Here is a 14,058-nt window from a genome sequence, read left to right as displayed (position 1 = left end):
TATTAACTGAATTCCAGGGAGACTTTGGATGGGCATGGAGACTTCATTACCTGCAGGCGCTTGAAGTAGGTCAGAGTCAAAGCAGGCAGGAGTGTGGAGACAGACTTTGTTGTCTCAGATTGTCTAGTACATTTTGCCAACGCTAAAATCACTTCTAATATTGGAGGGGGGAGTCCTTGATAGTGATCAACCCTGCCGGTCAGATCCGAGTCCTTCATGTAGGGAGCAGCTACTTGGCCCTTTTCGCAAGACTTGCAGTATGTAAGCATTTGGCCACCTGGGCCAGAGCCCTCTCTGAATCCTAGGAGTGCTTCTGGGGGTCTAGTGGTGCTTACATGGGGCATTGCTTCCGTTTATTGCAAATAACCAAATTGCAACAGCTTTCCTAATGGATTGGCCTGCTAAACCCAGGGTTGTGAGTTCAATCCTTGAGGGGGCCACTTACGGATCTGGGGCAAAAATCAGTACTTGGTCCTGCTAGTGAAGGCAGGGGGCTGGACTTGATGACCTTTCAAGGTCCCTTCCAGTTCTAGGAGATTGGTATATCTCCAATTATTTAACACACAAACTCTCTTAAGGGAAAAACACGGCTGTTGCAGCATGCCCAGCTCTTCCCTGTCCAAAGAGCAGTTGATTCTTTGGAGCAAGTTGACACCTCCTGGGTTGTGTTGGAGCTGAAGCATATTGAGTTGCAGCAGAGCTCAGCTTTCCTTTTGGTTAGATGTTGGCAGTCTTTGCCTTTGGCAGAAGATCATGGAACGGGAGTGAGGAAACTAACACATACCTGGCTAATGGCTGGCAGGGAGGGATCCTGCTCCTCCTGCTGAGTGACATTCACCAGCTGCTGCTGTTTTGTTTAGTGTGTCTGGGATCATGGTCCCAAGGGAGAATAGAGAGCACTTGGGGTCTCTTTGGAAAGAGCAAGGAGAGGGTGGGGGGAGAAACACTAAACCCCATGAACTCTTTCCAGGAAAGAACTCTGTGTATTGCCTACATGGGTTTCTAGAAGGGCACAGATATATGCAGGAACAACTTCCATCAGCTGACACCATGTGGACACTGCCATCTGCACTGCCGTAAGTGTGAACTAGAGCAGAAGCTCTGATCTCGGTCCAGCCTTTGTTGCTGGGATACCAGACCTTGGTAGAGGTAAATGGTCTCCCGTAGTTACGGTCACAGAGGAAGCGTTTCCACTTCATGGAAGCAGGAGATGCTGATCCTTATGGCAACACTTTCCAACAGCCCTACATAGAGTCACTGTCCAATGGCTGAGGAGAAGGAGGGTGTGTACCAAGGGTGGCAAATAGGATGCAGTAACTGATGTAGAGGAGACTGGCTATCTACTCCAACTACTAATCAGGGGCTGGTCGATGCTGGAAACTTACACTGGCCTACTTACATCCACCTACCTGAGACACGTAGTTAAGCCGACCTAACCCCCGGCAGCAAGAGCCCTAGGTCAATGGAAGAATTCTTCCACTGACCTTGCTACTGCTTCTCGGGGCGGTGGATTAACTACAGCGACAGGAGAACCTGTAGTGAGTGTCTATACTGCAGTGTTATGGGGGCTCAGCTGTAGCATTTTAAATGTAGACACAGCCTAGGTTAAAAAACATTGGCAAAAATAGCTTAAAGTGGAGACAAGCTCTTGATTTCCCCTCTTCCCCCCACCCCCACTCCAATAGTCTGACTGGCTCCATAGATTACTGTATGGGGAATGGGGATTAACCATATCTATAAATGCTGGGAGGGGGAGCGGAAAGCAGCTGTGGAGCAGTGACTGGCTTAGCTTTGGCAACACTTGAGTGAGAAGCTTTTGTCCTCGATTCCAGACTGCCCTTTGGGTGTGGCTGAGATGCTGGTGGTGATAGTGTGGGCTCAGTGCCCTATGCACCTGAGGGCAGAGTGCCACCTTGGCTTCTGTACCGTCCTCTGCATTGCTTCTCTAGCGCTGTGCAACTGGAGCCAAATGCCGAGTCAGTCAAAATGTTCCATTGGGCAAATGGAAAAGCCTCCATCTCAAAACCTGTCATTGTAAAAGGAGGCTTCAGCCATTCACATGTGCATCTCCATCAGCCTCTGCGTGTCTGTGCCTGAGCTTTAATAGTCTGCCTACATCCGAGTAGCCAACGACCTGCCTCCGGCAGAGCTGTGCCAATAAACTTCTTCCAAGGCACTGGCTGGAGCAGTTTGAGGAGGGCTTTTGAAAAATGCGTTGTCCTTGTCTACTCCCAGGTTTGGGCTGGTGTAGCTGTTAGCTATGGGTAGGTGCTTGCAGCTGTAGTTAGTACAACAGTGTCTTATACCAGCTCCGTGCATGGGCAGGGCATGAGCTGTATGGTTATAAGGCACTTTTATTCTAGTATAACTGTCTCCATTTCAGGGGGTTGTGCTCTTTGAGCTACAGCGCTAGTTAAAGTGATATGGTTGTGGGCAGACAAGGCCAAAGGGAGAAAGGAGTACAAGTTCCACTGCTTTGTGCTATTAACTCACTAGGTGCTTCTGAAAATCCCATGTTTAGTTCATAATAGGCAAGTGTCTGTCAGCCATAGATGCTGATGCTTCAGCCAGGGCTGTAAGTAGCAGAAGGTGCTGTTTTATTTCCCCCATAAACAGCTCCACTCCACCAGCCTACTTCACTTGCTCTGATTCCCATTTCCTAGCAGCCCCCCTGCTGTTACTAAAGGTGACACACCATTCAGCCTGTGCTTTACAGCCTGGAGAGGGAGAATGGATGAGTGGATTACTTATTGCCCAGCTTGCATACAGCCACTGGGATAGCACTGAGTGCAGAGTTTGGCTGTCAGCCTAATGAAGGTGCAAACCAGAATGGATCTCTCTGCTGTCTCCATTACAGAACTATGCCCCTGCCTGCCCAACAACGGCTGTGAACTGTGCCCCTACCTGCCCTTTGGCCTCCCAGCACAGGCACAGCCCCATTCAGCAGGAGCTCTGCTCCTATTTCTGTTGGAAGCCATCCTGTGGTGTAATTGCATTTCCTCAGCATGACTGAGAAAAGGAGACTGCACCTCCTTACGCGATGTCTTTGCTGGAAGAAACAGGCTGTTTAATACATTAACAAACATAGTGAAAATCCTAGTGTAGATAAGGTGGTCTAGTTTTAGCAAACTGGCTGGGGCCGTCACCTAGCATTACAAACTCATCTCTCTTTCCTAGTGAAGACAAGATCTAAGGCTTTCATCTCAGGTTCTCCTTCCACTTTCACTGTGCTCACCATAACTCACCAGTGAAGGCGGCTTTATTCCTGCTCTGCCTTCCATGGTCTGCCATAGGCCAGCCCTTGCAGGGGCAGCTAGATGAAAGGATTAGCTGTTCTCCAGCTGATCAGAGCAGCTCCACAGCCGCAGTATAAGACACCATGTTAGAGAGTGGTGGCAGAATCCTCCTAGAATCCTCCCTTCTCTGCTCTTCCACAAAGAGAACCTTCTCCCGCCGGACACCCCACGCCTTTCCTTACCCACAGCACACTACAGTTCAGACTTTCTGTGCCCCAGTTCGTGCAAAAAAAGGGCAGAGTTACAAAAGCCCCCATAGCACTGCTAAACCAAACTGCAGCCTCCCTCCTCTCAAATCCTCCGGCGCCCTCTCATCTTGCTACTCTGCTCCTAAGCAGGGCATCCTGTCGTTATACCGCCAGAAGACATTGAGCCTGGTGTAATATTAAACAGTGAACTGGGCAACTGATTTAATAATGCTGGTTGTACTGAGCTTTGTGAACGTGCTGGATTCAAAGCCACATGGATATGTCTACAGTGCAGTGCACCGTAAACCCAAGCTGGGACTCAGTGTGTCCACACTGGATTGTAAACCTGGGCTTACAATCGCTGGATCCAGGTCTCTGAGTCATGCTAATGTGTCCATACTGCACTATGCTGCCCTTCTGACTTGAGTCTGCCACTTGAGTTGTGTCCACTTTGCAAAATGACAGAGCATAGACCCAAATCTCAGTGTGAGCTGGGCTCTGACCCACCCCTCTAGTGTGGTCCTAGGATCTGGATCCTAGGACTTAGGTCCTGAGTGTTTGCTGACCTGGGTCAGACTGACCTGTTTGGGGATGGAAAGAGGGGTTGGGCTCAAACCTGATTCAGAGCCCAGGCTTAGTGTGCAGTGTAGACATACGCCAAGTGGAAGAACTTTAATCAACTAAAATCAATCAACAGAGTTCTTAAGTAGTGCAAATGGAGCATGCCTAGGACTGGATCACTCTGGTCACTGTCAGTAGCTAGAGCTTGTATCTTTCTGGGACGCTCATGACATTCATGTTGGGGTAGTTGGGCTGTTCCCACTCCCAAGCCTGGTCAGGGGGGAAGGATTGTTCTGTGATGTCGGCACAGCACTGGGTTGGGAGTCAGGTGATTTGGGCTCTAATACCTGCTCTGTCACTGACTTGCTAAGTGGTCTGAAAAAAACACTTGTGACATAAACAAGAGGCACTTCCTTATCTCCCATGGGTAGTAATTCATGTGTGCAGAGGGAAGTGTCTCTGTGCTTTATGCCAAGTTAATTACTCTGCCTGCTCCAGGTGCTGAGTCCCCCTCAGTGAGCATTGAGGGGACCAGGAGGGGAGGTTGTCAAGACCAACAGGTCCTGAACTCTCCTTGCCTCTCCTTAAAGGTCTTCTATCTAGGTTATAGTGCTGGGACTAGGACCATGCCAGCAGCAATGCTGTCTTGATCCTGTGATGGGTCTTCATAAAAACAAGGACACTACCAACTAGTTTCAGAGTAGCAGCTGTGTTAGTCTGTATCTGCAAAAAGAACAGGAGTCCTTGTGACACCGTAGAGACTAACAAATGTATTTGAGCATAAGCTTTCGTGGTCTAAAACCCACTTCATCAGATGCATGTAGTGGAAAATACAGTAGGAAGATATTTATACACAGAGAACATGAAACAATGGGTGTTACCATACACACTATACATAGAGTGATCAGCTAAGGTGAGCTATTACCAGCAGGAGAGAACAAGAACTGTTTGTAGTGGTAATGAAAATGGCCCATTTCCAGCAATTGACAAGGAGATGTGAGGAACAGTGTGGGCGGGGGAGGGGGGGGGAATAAGCATGGGGAAATAGTTTTACTTTGTGTAATGATCCATCCACTCCCAGTCTTTATTCAAGCCTAATTTAATGGTGTCCAGTTTGCAAATTAATTCCAATTCAGCAGTCTCTCTTTGGAGTCTGTTTCTGAAGTTTTTTTGTTGTAATATTGTAACTTTTAGGTCTGTAATTAAGTGGCCAGGGAGATTGAAGTGATGTCCAACTGGTTTTTGAATGTTATAATTCTGATTTGTGTCCATTTATTCTTTTATGTATCGACTGTCCGGTTTGGCCAATGTACATGGCAGAGGGGCATTGCTGGCACATGATGGCATATATCACATTGGTAGACGTGCAGGTGAACGAGCCTCTGATAGTGTGGCTGATGTGATTAGGTCCTATGATGGTATCCCCTGAATATATATGTGGAAAGAGTTGGCAACGGGCTTTGTTGCAGGGATAGGTTCCTGGATTAGTGTTTTTGTTGTGTGATATGTGGTTGCTGGTGAGTATTTGCTTCAGGTTTGGGGGCTCTTTTGTAAGCAAGGACTGGCCTGTCTCCCAAGATCTGTGAGTGTGATGGATTGTCCTTCAGGGTAGGTTGTAGATCTTTGATGATGCGCTGGAGAGGTTTGAGTTTAGCTGAAGGTGACAGCTAGTGGTGTTCTGTTACAGCTAGTGTTATCCCTACCCAAAACCTGTGCGTTGGCTTGGTCTGTGCACTCCTGATGCCACAAGCTATTGGACTTGAAGATGCATTTGAACACAGTCTCCTTAAGATGCAGTATGATTTATAACAAAGGGGCAACAGCATCAATCTATTGCCCTAGGGTGCAACCTGAAGCCAGAGCAGTAGATTCTGGCCCCAGTACAATGAATTGCCCTAGTATACGTTGCGAATCTTTTACTAAAGTCAAACAAAACTCATGCCAGTGCTAATGATGGTTTTGCATAAGTATTCAAAGGGGGGGAGGGGTGATTTCCCCAGGAAAGGGCTCCAGCGGAGCTGAGGCAGTAGAGATTAGGCACTCCCACAGGTAAAAGCGTGATTTTCCAAAACATTCACAGTTGGCCTAACTCTCTGCTTCCCTGTGAAGCCAAAGGCAAACTGGTCAGCCAGCACTGAGTGCTTCAATCCCCTCCTCGAGCTGTAACGACTTTTAATTATTTCAGCCCATTTTGCCCATATATCCTCCTAACAAGTGTTGAGTTGTCAATTACACACAGGCCTGAAGTTGCTCTGTTTCTCATATCCCCTTATTGTGTGGACCTCCACTCCTCTGTGTTGTCTTTTGCAGCCATAGTGATATAAACACTGGCTGCAGCCATTCTAAACAGAGGTGTTTAGTCTCAGCACGTAGGACGCTTTGCTAACACTGCAGGAAGTTAGACAATAGAGTCCTGAACTAATTGTGTCAGTGTTCTGCAGAGTTTCAGGAACGGCTGGCTCAGAAATGGTCATTAGCAGAAGAGAAATGGCGATAACAGTATGTCGCAGGCGGGGGGTGAGACAGAGAATGTGTTGCTTGCACAGAAAGAGTCGTCACAGGACACTTTTCAAACCAATTGTTGAGAGAAAAAAATAGCAGTGCTCTGTAACTTCCTTTCATTAAAGCTTCTATGCCCCACTCCCTCCTCCAGCCTCACTCCACACACCTCTGGTGCTGACCTCCAGCCCTTGAGCATGTACCTTGTCCTTGCACCCAGGAGTGTGACTGGCTTCCGTGGGTGACAAAGGAAAGGAAGGGACCATGTTGAAATATTGAGTCAAATTTACAGCTGCAGCACAGGTCTACTGTCCAGTCCAGGCATTCAGACGTCATGGTGAAGAGAATGGGTGTCATGGTCTCCTGTGGTGGCCACCTGTTGTGAACGACGCAGTAGGCCCAGAAGACCCTGTCTCTGTAATGAGAGCCTCCCCAGGAGTGATGGTTGTCTGTCTGCTCAGGGGTTGCTGTTGGAACTCAAGAGCCAGAACTAAGTTTCTAGCTGTTTTCTTAGCCATCCAGTGTACAGAATGGGGGTGGGGGAGAGGAAGGGAAGTCCTGCCACACACGGTCTCCCTTGTCCATCATTCAGACCTGCCTCCTGAGCTTTGCCCTCCTGCCTCCACACAGCAGTCCCTCCCCTAGTTCCTCTGTGCAGGTGCCTACATACACTGGTTTCAGGTTTAAGCTGCATTGTCTGTGGATCTGGTAGGAACCTGTCAAACCTCTCCAGCAATGGGGTGGGGGCCAGGGAAGCCCTAGGGACTTGGTTTCAGCTGGTCGTGCCCTCCTGCTGTAGTTTGCACTAGCAGTTGTGTGTTTCATTCGAGAGGCCAGTGTTCCCCTCTTTAAACGCTGCAGTGCTTCTGGGGAGGAAATTGTTAAAGGGGCCAGGGCGACGGGGATCCCACCAGGACCAGCAATAGGAGGGAGAGCTCTTCCTCTCTGTGTCATTGTTCTAAGCACAGCCACAGGCCCTTAGCATTGGTCTAAGATGCAGCACAGCTGCCATTGTCGTGCCAGAGCTTTCAGCCCCGTTCCTATGGGATGTGGGTGTCTGCAGCAAGCTCTGCTGATCCACAGAGCCTGGGTGGCTTGTTGTCAAGGCCTGGTGCAAGGACTCACATTATTTACTCCCGTGTCTGACAGCCATGGTGCCGTGGACTGAACTCTCCTTGAGGGCCAGAGCTGTCTCCTTTGATTGCTAACCAGGTTTGCACTGCCCCATACACATCAGCACGGGAGCAAGGCACCAGCATGAGGCATGAGCCACGGGGTGGGGCTCTGATCAGTTGGACCCAGGGTACCTGATGCCAAGGTGAGGGGAGTACCTTGGAAATCTCCAAATAATTGGGCCCCATCCTGCAAACCCCAGTGGAAAGGCCAAGGGCTGGAGCGAGGAGAAGGGCACCAGGGTTCAGTGTTGAGGTGCTGTGGTAGATTGGCGAGGAAAGCTCAGAAATGGAATAATGGGGGAAACTGGAGGGGTGGGGGGCATGGCAGGGCTGTGTGGAAGAAGACAGCTCAAAACTAACGTCCTTAGATTCATGCAGGCTAAACGAGCCCGTGGGGGTGGAGTGTTGCCTCTCACACCCCACGAGCCCTGGGCCCTTTCCCTGCAGAAGGGGATGTAGGGTGCAGCTGGCCAACAGACTGGGGAACCCCTTGGGCCTGCTCTCAAGCCGGGTGCAGCAGCTGGAGCAGCAGGAAGACAAACAGGCCCTACCCTGCTAAGGCGGTAATCCTCTGCAGGCTTGTGTGTGCTTAGCGTTTCACTCTGTCCCCTGGCAACAGCAGGTGAGTGAGACTAGGGCAGCCCTGCTGAAGCAGATCCTTTAGACAAGAGTTGGGGTTGGCCCAAATACAAACTGATCCCTCCATCTCCTTCCTGTCGGGACTGATTTCAGCTGTGATTGCCGAATTATTTACTTAGCGTCCCTGCAAACAGCCAACCCTGATGGGCCAGGCTCCAGGGAAAGGGCTGGTCCTGGTCCTTGTCCTGGTCCTGGTGCGAAGTTCAGCAGCAGGCCAGGTTACTGGGATGGTGATGCCCCAGCTGGTCAGGAAGCAGTAGGGCCCCAGGGGCTGGGAACAGAATCACAGGGAAAAGCTAGAGAGGCAGAACTCCTGCTGCCCTGACGCGTTGCAAACTGAGGTTTGAGCTGGGACAGACTGGGGGTTCTCTTTGGAGCAGAGTCAGCCGGCTAGGGCGAGCCCCTCGTTCCCTGGGTAGGGCTCTCCAGCAGTGGCGATCATGTATTTTTCCTCATTCCTGTGGACAGCCCGTTGTTCTAGGGGCTGTACACACACAGAACAGAAAGATGGTTCCTGAGCCAAAAGCTCTTTCCCTGTAAGCAAGTCCGCCATTGTTCATTCATCTCCTTTCAGGGCAGGGAGGGAGAATGCTGTGGCCCATTCCAGCAGGAGTACTCTCTCTTCCATGGTGATCCTTTAGCAAAGATATAGCTGGGGAACACGTAGCAGACTCCTAATTCAAAAGGCATTGGGGGTCTGGGGGCACGTGCTTCTATCTGTGCCTCCTCTCCTCTCCCATGTGGCTGCTGTTATGCTGGTTAAGTCCCACCATTTGAAGTGGTAAAAGAGAGCCTGACAGCCCTGGCTCCTTAACTCATCAGGGAACTCTTCCCGTCCCGTCGCTGCATCCCTTTGGTTTGCAGCCGCTCGTGTTCTCAGGCAGCTACCATAGCTGTCTGAGGCTGCAGACCAGCAAAGGGCTCCGTGTGTGGAGGCGGGGGGGACTTTTCTATTGCAAAGCCACTGGAATGTGCAGAGTAAGATCCAGCTCTGCAGGCTGGTGAGGATCAAGCTCCCGTCTGCTCCAGCTGCAGGGGCTCCTGCCCAGGCTGTAGGGTAGGGGTGGGCACTTAGCAGCTTCGGCCGCAGGTGCAGGAGCACCTGCTGATAGGGATGAAGTCTGCTTCATTTGTGTTTTATGGGTGTGGAAAAAGCCCACCAGCTTTCAAATGGCTCAAAAGAAGAAGAAAGGAGCTAATTAGAGGCAGTGCCCTCCCTTCCCAGGTATTCCCTGCCAGCAGCCTGGGGCCCAGAGGTCAAAGTGCAGGCTTCTCTGGTATCTGCCCCAATGGCCAGAATTCCATTGCTGATCTCAAAGAAGAGCAGGAAAGGGGGTGACTGGCACTTGCCTGCTTGCCTTAGCCCTGCCTGGGCTCTCTATGACCCTCCCACCCCTTCCTCTCTGCCAGTTTTGCCAACTTCCAGGCCCCTTTTAGCTCCTGGGCCTGTGTGTGACCCAGCTTGCCCTGCAGCCACACCTCAGGCTCTTCCTAGGATGCCTGCAAGAAGAAAACAGCCCTCTCTCCCCACCAGGTCCTTCTCAGAGCCGCCCGGTGTGCCCCTTCTCCCGCTCTTGGAGTGTGAACTCCTGCCTGGTTCAGGGCTGGGCTTGCCACCCGCACTCAGCACCATGAGGCACAGGTCTCAGTAGGGGTGGAAGATCAGAGCTGGGCTCTGTTCCTGGCCCTGTCATGAACGGGGGGCTTTCCCCCCACCTAATGGGGTGCAGGAGATGGACGTCTATGCTGCTGCAGCCTCTCCGGTTGCCGTATGCCAGGGCTTGCGTTTTGTCTGCACTCAGCTCACTTTCTGGTGCACTGGTGCTTGCACAGCAGGCTGCGGCGCCCTGGGTGGGGAGGGGAGCAGCAGCCCCACCTCTCTGCTTTGCAGCACTGCTGTGGCCCGTCGCCCGGCAGGTTTCGAGCTGCTCTGCTCGTCAGCAAGGGCGGAGACGCCAGCTCCGCTCTGGGCCACGGAGGCTGCTGACGATGGCGCTTTCAAGCCCTGCTTTTGGCTGACAATCTGGGCATGTCTAGGCCGTGGCTCCCTCTCCAGGGCAGGGCTTGGCCTGGCCCTCCTTTCTTCCAGTGCCATCCTGCCCGACAGCTTCAGGTTTCCCTTTATCCTCTCTATTAAAAAGGAGCAGAGAGCTGGATCAGAGAGCCCCCCACTGCCAGTGCCACCAGCAAGGGTGCCTGAGTGCAGCTGACACTGCTGGCTCACAGGCCTGGGGGGCAGTGGGACAGGGCAGGGACGAGCAGTGTGTTAGGGCCATGGGTGCAGGGGGCGCTGGCATAGCTAGGTTGGCAGGGGCACTGGAATGGCAGGCTGGACTTCATACCACTAGCGCCAACGTTTCCAGCCCCTTGGGTCTCGCTGCTCTCTTGTACTGGGGTCGGCAGCTCCTCCTGAAAAGTGACACTCAGCACAGCCCTTCCCCTTGCAGTGCCCATTTCAGGTGGGCAGGAATATGGCCTCTGCTCCTCTACTCTCTTCCCATGGGCACCACAACCCTAGTGTGCCCAGCCCTAGGCGCACCCCCTCTGCTGCATCCTGGTCCCTGGGGCCTTTTCTGTGCAGCTCCCTCTGCCGATTTTGCTTTCTCTGTGCTCGGTTGTGCCCGTGCTGCATTACGCAGCTGTTATTCACACGCACAAGGCAGGCCTGGAAAATGCACTCGGGCACTTCGGTGTTTACATGAATCTCCTGAAGTGCTGACTCAGGCTGGCGGGGAGGGGGAGAGCCACTCTGCGCTGTAGTAATTCCCCTGCTGTTGAGTTTGTGCTGTGATGGGTGAAGGGCAGACAGCGGGAATGTGTGCCTGGCTAGGGAAGGGCACTCAGTGTCCTCTTCATCCCAAGCTTCTCAGCCTTGTCCTCCCTAATCACTCACACTGCCTCTGCATTGCCACCCCTCCAGCAGCCCCCGCCAGGCGCTATGGGCATGGCCTCTGGCCCACGCAATACCCAGTCCTTCATTCTGATTTCTAACCTGCTTTAGGGTGACCCAGCTGGTTCTTCATCTGCAGACGGAGGGAGGGAGACTATGAACCTAGCTTCTTCAAATATTTACCAAGTTAGGCGGGTGGGTGCAGAGGCCTTAAATAAGCTGGCAGGAGAGCAGCTGTCAAATGGTTAGCAGGAAATTCTATGGTGACCACCCTGTGGGATTTAGTGCTGGAGGAGACCAGCTAGGCAATGCTCAGGCTGTGCAGCTCAGGGTATCCTGACATTTGCCAATGTCATGCTTCAGGATGCAAACTGATCCCCCAGGAGTCAGGAAGGAAACATCCCCGTGCATGCCAGGTATCCAGGTTGCACTGCATTGCACCATGGCCTGGATTTTCACTTCCCTCTGAAGTAGGTGGTGCTAGCAGTGCTGGTCGGGCACTGGCTTGGTCAGTGGTCTCATCTAATATAGCCAAAGCAGCATAGCTCAATAGGTGGGTCTGTGCCTCCTGCACAGCAGAAGCTGAGTCCCCATGGCTCCGTCCCTTGTGGGTGAGGGGTCAGGGTGCACTCTCTCAGGCAGGGCTGGTTTGCTCCTGGTGACAGCGGGGTGCCCTGGGAATCATCTACAGAAACTGGGGTGGGTCCTGGCTGGCAAAGGCCTATGCAGGGGGATTCCCGCGAGAGAAGCAAGGGACTTTGGTTCATCTGCCTCTCTGCCATCCTTTCCTGTGCCTGGGAGCGAGGGTGATCTGACATGTGTGTCTGCTGGGGGTGACTGGGCCAGAGTGAGAGCGCAACCAAGGCTAATTACAGCCACGGTACGCTTCACCCATTAGCAACCGTAATTAGCAGCTGTTCTGCTTCCCCTTAGAACACAGCAGTGAGGTGGGCCCCGTGGCTAGGCTGGACCAAGCTCCTTGTTCCTGAGCAGTGCCTGAGGATAGAGGGGGGCACTGGCCGCATCCTGAAGAGGGTGCTGGGCCAAGTCTCCTTTGAGCTGACAAGCTGGGGCTTGAGCCAACCCTGCTACCTCTCCCCTGGGGAGCCAGGGTCACATGGCTGCCCTGGCCCAGGTTCAGCGTCTCCTGAAACAGCCATAAGTCACACAGGGAAATGAGACCTATCGAGGCCTCTCTGAGCCAGCCCTGCTCGGTCACTGCAGGAGTATCTGCTCCAGTGCACTGGCAGCAGTTGTATCATCCCCCTGGAACAGTGTGAGCCCACTGCTGTGTCGTAGAATCCATGGAGCAAATGCCCTGTCCCCATCACACTGGACACGGACTGGTTCCCTTGTTGGAAGTCATGGCAGAGAGGCCAAGGACTGTCTGAGCCAGAAGGGTCCCTCCAGGTCAGTGTTATTACTCATGCTGAAGGTGTTTAGGCTCCTGGACTCTCAGCCAGCTTGTCCCACCAGCAGGAACTCCAGGAAATCCTAGTCTACAAATACTGAGCACAAATGAGATGCGAGGGCGGAGGGGGGGCTCTGCCTCTAGCTACAGATGTGCTGATTTGTTCTAATTAGGTCTGCAAAACCATGTGTGCTGAGCAGGTGGCTGTCTCCAGCTCAGGGCTGGAAGCTGAGCAGACCCCGGGCCCCATGCTCCAAAGCACAGTGGGGTGTGCAGGGGTTGGTCCTTGGAGCAGGCAAGTGGGTCTTGCTGCACAGGAGCTGGGAGTTGGAGCAGCCATGAGGACTTGGGCTAGCCCAGTGCCTTCCTGACCCACACCGGGCCAAACAATGAACCATCCGCTTCAAAATAACGCATGACCATGACTCCAGGTGAAGCTAGAGCTGTTGTATTGGCAGGGGCGGCTCTAGGGATTTTGCTGCCCCAAGCATGGCAGGTTGCCTCCGGTGGTTTGCCTGTGGAGGGTCCGCTGGTCCCGCGGCTTCGGCAGACCTCCCGCAGGTAAGCCTGTGGGAGGTCCGCTGAAGCCGTGGGACCAGCGGACCTTCCGCAGGCAAGCCGCAGAAGGCAGCCTGTCTGCTGCCTTCGTGACGCTGGCAGAGGGCCCCCCGCGGCTTGCCACCCCAAGTACGCGCTTGGCATGCTGGGGCCTGGAGCCACCCCTGTGTATTGGCATGTTGCCCAGCGGGTGTTGGATGGTGAAATGGGGAGCTGATGGTGCTTCCTGGGCCATCGCACAGAGAGACTGAGCTGTATGTACGGGTAATTCATTGGTGAGTGTGAGTTTCAGGGCCCCCTCTGGGCCGATCCATGGAGGATCTGGGTTGGTAACGTCCCACAGCTACAACGCTTTAGCTTTGTTCTTTTAGCTCAGGAGGTCTGTGGTTCAGTGCTGGCATGGCAACTAAGATGGCAGCCAACACATAAGCACAAAGCGGGTGCTGCTCAGACGGGAGCCTGTCTGCGTCTGAGGGAGGCGACTGTCGGACTGAGCGGGGGTGGATGCTACTGAGGTGAAGAAGCTGTGTGACTGGGCCTGGAGGGTGCAGAGTCTGTGCTAGTCTTGGTGGAAGCAGAGGGTAGAGGTTAAACCCAGGGACTGTGGGTTCTGTTTTCAGGCCCTATTCCTGGCCGGGCAGACTTCCTGGGGGACCTTGGACAAAGCACTTACTCACTCTGTACCTCAGTTTCCCCAACCACAAAGTGAGGACCTAGGGAGTGGGTGCTCCTGGCTGGAGCTGAGCCCTGCTGCTGCCTGAGAGAGAGACTCCAGGGGCATGGGCAGAGCTCAGCCATGTACACTCTCCTGGCACAGACCCAGCGGCAGAACCACGGCTCT

The sequence above is a fragment of the Gopherus flavomarginatus genome, chromosome 7 (assembly GCF_025201925.1).
Source record: "Gopherus flavomarginatus isolate rGopFla2 chromosome 7, rGopFla2.mat.asm, whole genome shotgun sequence".
Lineage (NCBI taxonomy): Eukaryota > Metazoa > Chordata > Testudines > Testudinidae > Gopherus > Gopherus flavomarginatus.
The sequence above is the reverse complement of the archived record's forward strand: the minus strand, read 5'-3'. Positions refer to the sequence as shown.